The following is a 10,440-nucleotide window of genomic DNA, read 5'->3' as shown; positions in this document are numbered from 1 at the left end:
TCGTGGGTGTGGGTGCACGTAAGTTAGTCAAAAGTAAAAAGTTATATAATTGAAATTGTTTTTAATAGATTATAAAAAATGTCACCATAATTTTATTTTTGGATGGTAATATATAATTCAGAAAGTAATAGTCAAAGTTATGCATAGAAGATCGTGTAGATATCCGATGGCATGAGAATAAAAAATAAAATAGTAAGAAAATATACAATACTATTTAAAATAATAAAAACGGACATCTCTCTGGCAATCACAAAAGTCGCAAAAGGCAAGGCAAAACCGGCAGCTACATTTGGGGTGTGTTCGGTCCGTGGGATGGATATAGATGGGAGATAGCCGCCTAACTTTTAAGGTGTTTGGTTAGATAGATAGTGTGGATAGAGTGGTGAGCAACATGCAATATTCTATGAGATGCTGGATGGGAAGCTCCGGACGAAAAGAGTCGAACCGAGCCGTCCAATTCTGCTTGTCCGTGCTTGTTGGTGCTTAAGTGTTAATGTTTTTTAAAAGTTCTAAACTTTTTTACGAGTAAATTAGAGTTCACTAGTAACATATTTTAATTAGTTTGATTAAAAAGATAGATCCAATATTTAATTAAAATTCTCAAAAAAGTCTCCTTTTCTAAGTTATAGCAAATTTTAATGCTTCAAATAAATTCCTAAATAACTGAAAAAAATTCACTAATATTCTTCTCATGTGATGCATTAATTTATAAAAAGTATTTTCAATCCTAGGTTATTTAGTGAAAAAATAAATTCCTTTATAATGCTATGTTTATATTTATTTTTATCATTTTACATGATATTCTCTTTTTAATTCAACTTGAATTCAAACATTCACAAATTCATCTAAATGTTATACAATCAAGGGGTAAGTTCATAAAAGGATCATCGTAAGCAACTAAGCTCATTCAATCAATCCAATCAAACAGAAAACTGACTCATCACATCCACTATAATCCTATCAAAAAAAAAAATTAACTCATCCCATCCATTTATTAAAAAAAAAATAGATGACTCTGTCCCATTCAACCTCACCCTCACACCAAGCGCATCCTTGCTAGCAACAAAACCACACGTCGGCAACATCAGTCAATCATTTGAATGCTGACAAAATAGCCAAGAAAAAAATTCATTCAACCAAAGATGGCCAAATTAGCCGTTCGGCCGGCCTAGCATGGCCCCGTCTAGGCACGGCTCGGCCCGATCAACCAAGCTATTATTATAGGTCGTGTTATGTCGGCCTGCGTATCACCCCCTCAGCCCACGGCACTGCTCGTCATCCATTGTAACGTGTTGGGCCTGCTCGGGCACGATTGCAGCCCCAGCGGCACGGCTCGTCCGGAAAGCCTGGAGGCACGGTGCAGGGGTGGCCCGGCTGCATAGCTGCACACCGGCGAGCCAGCGGGCATGGTGGAGGCACGACCAGCCCGTCGGCACGGCTGGGCATGTTGGCCCGACAATACTTCGAAAATAGGAAAAATAATAGTTATAAAATTCTAAAAAATAAAAAAATTATAGAAAATAAATAAAATAAGCTTTATTGATTGGTTGCCTCGTTAAAAACCTTCCTACTAGAAGAAAAAAAGTACAACCTATAGCTATGCTTCGAAAATTACATGATTTCATTAGAAATCTAAAAAATTTACTTGCAATATTTAACATGCTTCCTCAAGTGCCCTATTCCATTTGTAGACCTGACACATAATTCATTATTGCATATATTATACTTAGCAAGTCTTATATGTTCTCCGTTAATTTCTCTAAAGACCTTCTCAAAATGTTACCATACCCATGAGCATGCGCAGGTTTTTGGTGTCTTGATCCATGAATGGAAAATTAAAAATATAGAATTGATTTGTTGAAGTGGGCAAGTAGCTTTGGAGTTTGAATCAGTGGGAGTTCGGCATGGACGGATAGTGGCTATTTATAGGCCAAGATGAGAGGTGGGTAGCGGGTCCCGTGTTGCTTTCGAAAAAAATAAAAAATCATAAAAATTCAGAAATAATAGGGAGACATAATTAATTTAAAAATGAGCTTTATTGATAGGTTTTCTCATTAACAACCTTTCTAGAAAAGGAAAAAGAGTACCTAGCTCAGAAAATTGGAAATTACACATTCTCATCAACATCTAGATACAAAGGTTTGAATAAAGCTTGAAGCTCAGTGTTATCTGCAGTGTGTTATATTCGCGCTTCAGTTTGTTCCCAACCTTTTACTATAGTGAGTATTTTCATCATCTCACTTATAAGATTTGTTCTTCTCTCTTTAATTATCCTTCCAGTAAAACTGAAAGCAGCCTCAAAACAAACTGTAGATACGAGAATCGTTAATAAATCTCATGCTAACAGTGAAATCACTGGATAACTTGTCTTGTGCTCATACCATCATTACAGTATGTTGAAATTTTCTTGTTCATGGCTGATAATATCGTTGTCGATGAAGATAGTTAGCTCCTCTCTGGATATTGAAATTTCAGCACTTGTAGTTGTAGACGATCATGACGAAGAGTCTGAACTTCTTGATGAAGAACCTTCACCAAATATTTTTTTCTCCACGTTGTCATCTTCTTGTTGTGAGTGCTAGTGGAGGTCGTTGCAGGCGAACTCCGGTATACTTTATTTCATATTTACTATAAACATCTAATAACTTAGAACGAGCATTCATATAATAAGTAGAATAATCATGGTAATAACCTCTTTAAATCGGATTTTACTTTAAGATTGATAATATGACAAGCACATCGTTGATGTAACAAGAAAAATTCAGCATATGTACTAAATAATAGAGTAAGAATATACATGGCTCTAGAGTTTGCACCGGTATTATCTAAAGTGATAGAAAATATTCTATTTGTGAGACCAAAGTCTTCAACTACTTGAGATATTTTTTTAGCAATATTGTCACTAGTATACGCGTTATCAATCAACCTAAAACCTATTATTCTCTTTTCTAATTCCCAATAATTATTAATAAAATGAGCAACAATACTAAGATAATCCTTTCTAGCCCTACCTGCCTATATGTCTGAGGTCAAAGCAACTAAAAAATGTATATGTTTGCAACATTTCTATCTAGAAACATGCGTAAACCTAGGATTATGAGATTGCTTAATGTAATCTTCAAATGCAGGAGACTCACCGATGTTGAGTGGTAGATTTGCTCTTGCAATGAAGCGGCATAACTCTTTTCGAGCATTGTCAGAATCATACTCCCAATGAGGAACAGAGCCATCGGGGTTGTATTGCAGCATCGTCTACTTCATGGCTACTCTACTCTTTCGCTTGCAAGTTGTGGCGTGCCTTTGCAATTATATCGTTCCACCTGAGAACTTTGCAGATAATTCATGTTTGCAAATATAACACCTAGCATACCTAACACTTACCTCATCTTCCTCTCTCTAGAACCTTTCAAATTTTTGCCATACTTCGGAAGTAGCGGCTCTTGATCTTTTAGAGCCGGTGCTTGCTGATACATGTGCACTTGTAGAGCCTAACGATGGAGGTGCTGCTGCATCACCTCCATGTGAACCAACCGGAGGTTCACTATCAGGTCCATCATCACCTGCAGTACTGGTATCAAAAGGCTTGTAATCCCCTGTGAGTCCTTCAAGAAAAGATCATGATCATGGATGTATTATGATCATGATCACCAGAATCTATGATCAATATCGAATGACACTAAAAAAATGCAAATATTCAAAGTTAGAAATAATAAAATAATGAAACTAATAATAAAATAAGAATGAACAACGATGCAAAAAAATCACCAAGATTTCTTCAACTTCAAGATAGCAGGATGACTGTTTTGGAATTGCTCAAATTTTGGCAACAATTCAAACTAATTTTGCCAAATTATCGCTAATTCTCAAGAACTTTGAGACAAGAATGAGAGGAGGAAACAAGAGTCAAGGGAACAAATGGTGTTGCTGGTGTGGAATGGAAGGGTAGGGTGATTCTCTATTTACAGGTAAAAAATAGTGATTTTTGCTCTCTTTTTTGAATTTTTTTAGCTCGAACGGTCACAAAACAGTTACAAAATTCAAAAATATCAGGTTAACGAGTTAAACGGACTGTTCCCGACCCATTTAACCCCTTAAACCTGTGGGCCCCCGCGTGTCAAGCCCACGTGCAAAGGCTACAACAGGCCTAGACGTGCCCGCTGGGCCATACCGTGCTGGGCCGACCGTACCGCTACGCGCCCGCTAGGCTGTTCCCTACCCGCCCGAGCGTGCTGATCGGGTCGTGTCGTGCCGGGCTGTCCGTGCCGCCTGGGATGCCGTGTGCCGAGCGGGTGCGTCGTGCCGGGCCGGGCCGGCCATGCCTCCTGGGCCTCCGCGTGCCCAGGCCGGGCTGTGCCGAGCCGTGCCATGTTCGTGTCTGCCCGAGCTAGGTCATACCCGTGCCAGCCCGAAACGTCCGGGCCAGGCCGTGCCGTGCCCTCAGCCCAGGCACGACTTGGGGCCTCATGCTGTACTGGCCCAGCCCATCTAGGTTTAGGCCGAATCGTGCTTACGCCATTCCTATAGTGTCGTGCTTCGGATCGGCACAATAGACACAACCCATTTAGTCATCTTCACATTCAACCAACATTTTCTCTTGGCTCAAAAACCTAAACAAATAAACCCAATCCCGCGGCATTCAACGTGAAGCCATGAAAATTGTTGTGACCATGTTCCGCAAGTGGCAGCAAGCCAACAACTTCGTCTTCGATCATCTCGGCATCTTTCGTTCCCAATTTCCGTTTCCGTCAATATACATTTACGAACAGCTGAGATCGATCCCAAACCGTGGAGCTGAGGCGCGCACGCTTCATGCGTCTCGTAACTCCACGGTGCGGCGGCGCCACACGCTCCTCCCTCGCATGGTCGCCTTTACGCCCACGCACTCCCGCGCCGCTATATCAGCACACGAGCTAGGTGCCCGAGCTCATAGTCTCACACACATCGCCATGACGCGCGCACCTGTTCCAACAACAAACGCATATCTCGTTGATCTTGATCATCTCGCGCAACTATGAACGATCGTAGGAACCCGGCATTCATGCCGTTGCTTTGCGTTGTCCTTGTCGTCCTGCTGAGCGATGAGGCGCCACGGAGCGCGGTGTTCAACCCGTGCATGTTGTTCCTGGTGAAGCCCCACCCGATCGTACTGCAGGACCACCATGGCGCACTGCTCACGGGGAACCTCAGCGTCAACCTGCTCTTCTATGGGCGCTTCACCCCGGCGCAGCGTGCGATCATCGCCGACTTCGTCCAGTCCGTGTCGGCTGCGCCGCCACCTCACCCTTACCCAGGCGCAGTCCTGTCCGTGGCGTCATGGTGGCGCACCACCTCGCTGTACCGCACACGACGGAGCTCGGCTGAGGCTTGGCAGGCAGATCCTGGACGAGCGCATGTCGCTCGGCCAGGGCCCGCTCTCGCTGGGCAACGTCACGGCGCTGGCGACGGCCGCGGGGCACCACCGGGGCAGCATCACCGTCGTGCTCACCGCGGCTGACATCCTCGTGGTGCCCTTTTGCATGTCGCGGTGCGGCGTCCACGACCACGCCAGTGGCGACGCGCACAGCAGGGCGACGTACACATACCTATGGGCGGGGAACCCGGCGCAGCAGTGCCCCGGCCAGTGCGCGTGGCCGTTCTGTTGGAAATTAATCTTGTTTTATGGTAGGTTTAGTTTTGGCATGTAGGAGAGTCCATGTCAAAGTAGAGAGTTGGAGTAGGATTAGAGTCCTAGTAGGAATAGGATTGCATTGGAGTAGAATTAGGAGTCTAGTATTTGGCCCCTATATAATGAAGGGAGAGGGGCACCTTATAATGTGCCTCGGAGAAGAGAGAGGTGCCGTGAAAAAAGAGTCGTGTCCGTGAATTATAAAGTGTGTGTGCGTGAGAAATAAAGTAGCAGCGTGTGTTGAGAAAAATCTCGTCGTTCTTTTGTGTGTTTGTGTTCTTTGTGGTTGTTCGATCCTGGTGAAAAAGCCAACAATTGGTATCAGAGCCTGTCAAGATGTAGAAGCTGATGAGATCTGGAGGCCGGTGCTGCGTCGCGGGTGTGCGGCGTGAGCGTGGCGTAGCTGCGTGGTGCGGCTCGCGAGGCCAGGCACGACTCATTCGGAGGTGGAGATCGACAGGGGAGTTGATGGCGTGGGTGATTCAGCGACTCGGACTCGATTCAGCGGCATCTAGGCTGTCACGCTGCGAGTTGAACTGGAGTGCGAGAGTTCAACTCGGTTACGTTTGTGTGATCAGCTGCTATTCAGGAGTCGTACTTGGTTGGCGGCGTTGGTGTCTGTTTCGGGATCGGGCGCCGGTTCCGGATCGGTTGGTGGGGCCCAAGTTGGAGTGCTGCACTGGAGGAATCACGGGACGGGGCAGGAAGCTTGTCCAGTTCGGACTCTGTGCTTGGCTTGTTGTGTGGGAGACGGTCCAGGTCTTGCCACGTGCAGCAGGCAAGGCTGCTTGGTGGCTGGTTTGGGAGCGTGGTCTCGATGGGCTTGCATGCATGCTGTGCGGCTCTTGTGGCATGTGGGGCTCCTGTGCAGCCAAGTATGCTAGCAAGACGTGAGCAGCCCGTGGGCACTGGTAGAGGCCTGCCTTAGTGTAATGCAGTGCGAAGCGTGTGATCTTGTGTTGAGGTGTGGTCGTGCATGTAGTGCTCATGCATGTCCAAAGTAGTGTGTGGTGAGTGCAGGGTGAAAGAGGTGTGCTCTCCATTCTCGGATGATGAAGTAGTGTTCGTCGTCCTAAAACAAGTGCAGGGTGAAAGAGGTGTGCTCTCCATCCTCAGATGATGGAGTAGTGTTCGTCGTCCTAAAACAAGTGCAGGGTGGAAGAGGTGTGCTCGCCATCCTAGGTTGATGAAGCAGTGTTCATCATCCTAAATCAAGTGTGCAGGGAGGCAGGCAGGAGTGTGTTCGTCATCCTGAACTAAGTGCAAGTACGTTCGGGGTGATGAAGAAGTATTCGTCATCCTGAATCGAGTGTGAAGAAAACAAGATTAAGGGGGAGTGTTGAAAATTAATCTTGTTTTATGATAGGTTGGTTACGTTTGTGTGACCGGCTGTTGTTCAGGAGTCGTACTTGGTTGGCGGCGTTGGTGTCTGTTTCGGGATCGGACGTCGGTTCCAGGTTGGTGGGGCCCAAGTTGGAGTGCTGCACTGGAGGAATTGTGGGACGGGGCAGGAAGCTTGTCCGGTCCGGACTCTGTGCTTGGCTTGTTGTGTGGGAGACGGTCCAGGTCTTGCCATGTGCAGCAGGCAAGGCTGCTTGGTGGCTGGTTTGGGAGCGTGGTCTCGATGGGCTTGCATGCATGCTGTGCGGCTCTTGTAGCATGTGGAGCTCCTGTGCAGCCAAGTATGCTAGCAAGACGTGTGCAGCCCGTGGGCACTGGTAGAGGCCTGCCTCAGTGTAATGCAGTGCGAAACGTGTGATCTTGTGTTAAGGTGTGGTCGTGCATGTAGTACCCATGCATGTCCAAAGTAGTGTGTGGTGAGTGCAAGGTAAAAGAGGTGTGCTCTCTATCCTCGGATGATGAAGTAGTGTTCGTTGTTCTAAAACAAGTGCAAGGTGAAAGAGGTGTGCTCGCCATCCTAGGTTGATGAAGCAGTGTTCATCATCCTAAATCAAGTGTGCAGGGAGACAGGCAGGAGTGTGTTCATCATCCTGAACTAAGTGCAAGTACGTTCAGGGTGATGAAGAAGTATTCATCATCCTGAATCGAGTGTGAAGAAAACAAGATTAAGGGGGAGTGTTGGAAATTAATCTTGTTTTATGGTAGGTTTAGTTTTGGTATGTAGTAGAGTTCATGTCAAAGTAGAGAGTTGGAGTAGGATTAGAGTTCTAGTAGGAATAGGATTGCATCGGAGTAGGATTAGGAATCTAGTATTTGACCTCTATATAATGAAGAGAGGGGGGCATCCTATAATGTGCCTCCGAGAAGAGAGAGCTGCCGTGAAAAAAAGTTGTGCCCGTAAATTATAAAGTGTGCGTACGTAAGAAATAAAGTAGCAGTGTATGTTGAAAAAAATCTCGTCATTATTTTATGTGTTTGTGTTTTTTTTATTCGATTCTGTTGAAAAAGCCAACACGTTCCACCAGCCACTGTACGGCCCACAGACCCCGCCGCTCGTGCCGCCCAACGGGGACGTTGGCGTCGACGGCATGGTCATTAGCCTCGCCGTGCTCCTCGTCGGCACGGTCACCAACCCGTACGGGGACGGGTACTACCAGGGCGAGGCCGGGGCCGGGCTGGAGGCCACCACGGCGTGCGCCGGCGTCTTCGGGAGCGGGGCCTACCCCGGCTACCCCGGTAAGCTGCCCACGGACCCCGCCACCGGCGCGAGCTACAACGCCGTCGGGCTGGGCGGGAGGAAGTACTTGCTCCCGGCTTTGTGGGACCTGACGACCTCGCATTGCAAGACGCTTGTCTAGACGTGGTACGAGTGACACGCGCAGCGCGGGGAGAAGGCCATGATCGTCTAGCTGCATGAGGGGAGGAAAAATAAATGCCTCATTTATTTTCATTCCTTGTTCACTTGTTGTAGTTTGCCTTCCGAGGAGAGATTTCATGATGCATTGTCGGATGTATGTGTTAATGAATTTGCATGTTATTTTCCAATGTGCGGTTTTGAATATTCAAAAATCATGATGTTTTTTAACCTTTCTACATCTTTTCTTTCCGGGTTTTCAGTGCCCCTTGTTGGAAGAGTCGTGCTACAGCTACGTAATGAGCTACGAAAACCTACGTACTGACTAGGATCCATCCTAATTGGAGGGCGACGTGGTTGAGGGTCCACAGCTCCAATTAAGCGGTGATTATAACTAACTACCAAATCAAAGGAAGCGTTATCTGTTACCTCGCGCCGGAGAAAACCTTAACTCAGCGACGCCACGCCGCTAGCCCTGCTGCGGCCGCACGCGAGTTGTGTTCCTCGGCGCTTCGGGCGTCATGGTGGCTATGAGCTCGTGGGTTTTTGATGGCATGGCGAGCGCGACGGGCGCCGATAGCTGCAAGGCGGCGAGGTAGCGATGCTTCAGGTTCGGGTCCGGCCTTCGCGGGCACACGGCGCAACGGGGTTCCTTCTGCCGCGGGGATCGCATGACTAGCAGAGACGCATGATTGACATTCCATCGTTCTCAGCGACTCATCACTCTCGTGTAACCGAAGACAAAAACCTTGTTCTTGAGAAGCTTTTTGTGCTAATTACAACGACTCATCACTCTTGTATAGCCCACGACACAAACCTTGTTTTTGAGAAGCTCCACGTACTTGACATAACTTAGTCCTAAACCTTTCAGTTGATGACTCCTATTATATAGTTTGATGCTTAACCGATCAAGCTCAACTCGCCTGCAACTTTTTTCTCGACAAGGATGAAGACAGAGATTGCCCCCAACGCGAATCGCAGCTACTGGTCGCTGGAACCCTCGTCAATGCTCGCGCGTGTCGCCGGCTTCCGTGCTGTCGCAACCGGGCTCGCGATGCTCCGGAGGCCGCCGGAACCGAGATCACGATGCCCCGGAAGCGGCCGCAACCAGGATCACCGAGCTCGCGACGCGGCGTCATTGAGTTAACAGTTTCTAGGATTTGGTAGTTACAATCACGGTTAGCTTAGGTTCCTGTTTATTTCTCCTTATAGATTCTAGATCGTGGATTGTAAAAACACATCTTAAATGGATTATGTATTAAGTATAGGTTTACATAATTCATTTTCAGAATTCGACTATTTATTTATAAAATCTATAATTTAGAGACAAACAATCAGAATTAATTAGAGCTGTGGACCCTCAGTCACGTCATCCTCTGATTAGGATGGATCCTAGACAGTACGTAGGATTTTCGTAGCTCATTATGTAGCTGTAGCATTATTGGTTGGGAAACAAAGCTTCAGCTGTCCTAAGTTGTGTTTGGTGGTTGCAGTATACTGCCATCTGCCCGATTGTAGTGAATGGAAGATGCACATCAGGTAACTATTTAAGATTCTACGTATCCACTAAATCAGAATAAGGAAGATTTAAAAAACCAAATTCATCCATAACTCCTCCCAATAACATGTTGAAGCCCGTATCCATGACATAACGGAATTACACGCACCACATAAACCATCAGGCTCAACCAGTTCAAACAAAGAAGAAAAAACGACGCGCACACAACCAAATGCAATTTCGATGACTTTTCTGTCAGCCGATTCATGGAAATCCATCAGTTGGAGAAGATGAGCGAATTTTGATCTGCGGGCAGAAAAAGTAGGGACACGCAGATGGCCAGAGCAAAAACACGATAATGGCATCTTGGAGCTTAGGATTATGAAAGACAGGAATAGAAAAAAAATATAGGATTAGAATGTTGTAGCACATTGAATCCTATAGAATAAAAACATAGAAAAAATAAAGGAATGACCGTTTATATGTAACGTAGAAAAAAATACAACAAATGAGAGAGATAGA

General features: G+C 46.1%; 1 pseudogene; it reads left to right on the top strand.

Annotated features, from left to right (window-relative positions):
• Positions 1-5,011: 5,011 nt before the first annotated feature.
• LOC133926514 (protein EXORDIUM-like 2) lies at positions 5,012-8,458 on the top strand (annotated as a pseudogene).
• The last annotated feature ends 1,982 nt before the right edge of the window (positions 8,459-10,440 follow it).

This window comes from Phragmites australis, chromosome 8, assembly GCF_958298935.1.
Source record: "Phragmites australis chromosome 8, lpPhrAust1.1, whole genome shotgun sequence".
Classification (NCBI taxonomy): Eukaryota; Viridiplantae; Streptophyta; class Magnoliopsida; order Poales; family Poaceae; genus Phragmites; species Phragmites australis.
This window is presented reverse-complemented; position numbering and strand designations above follow the sequence as displayed.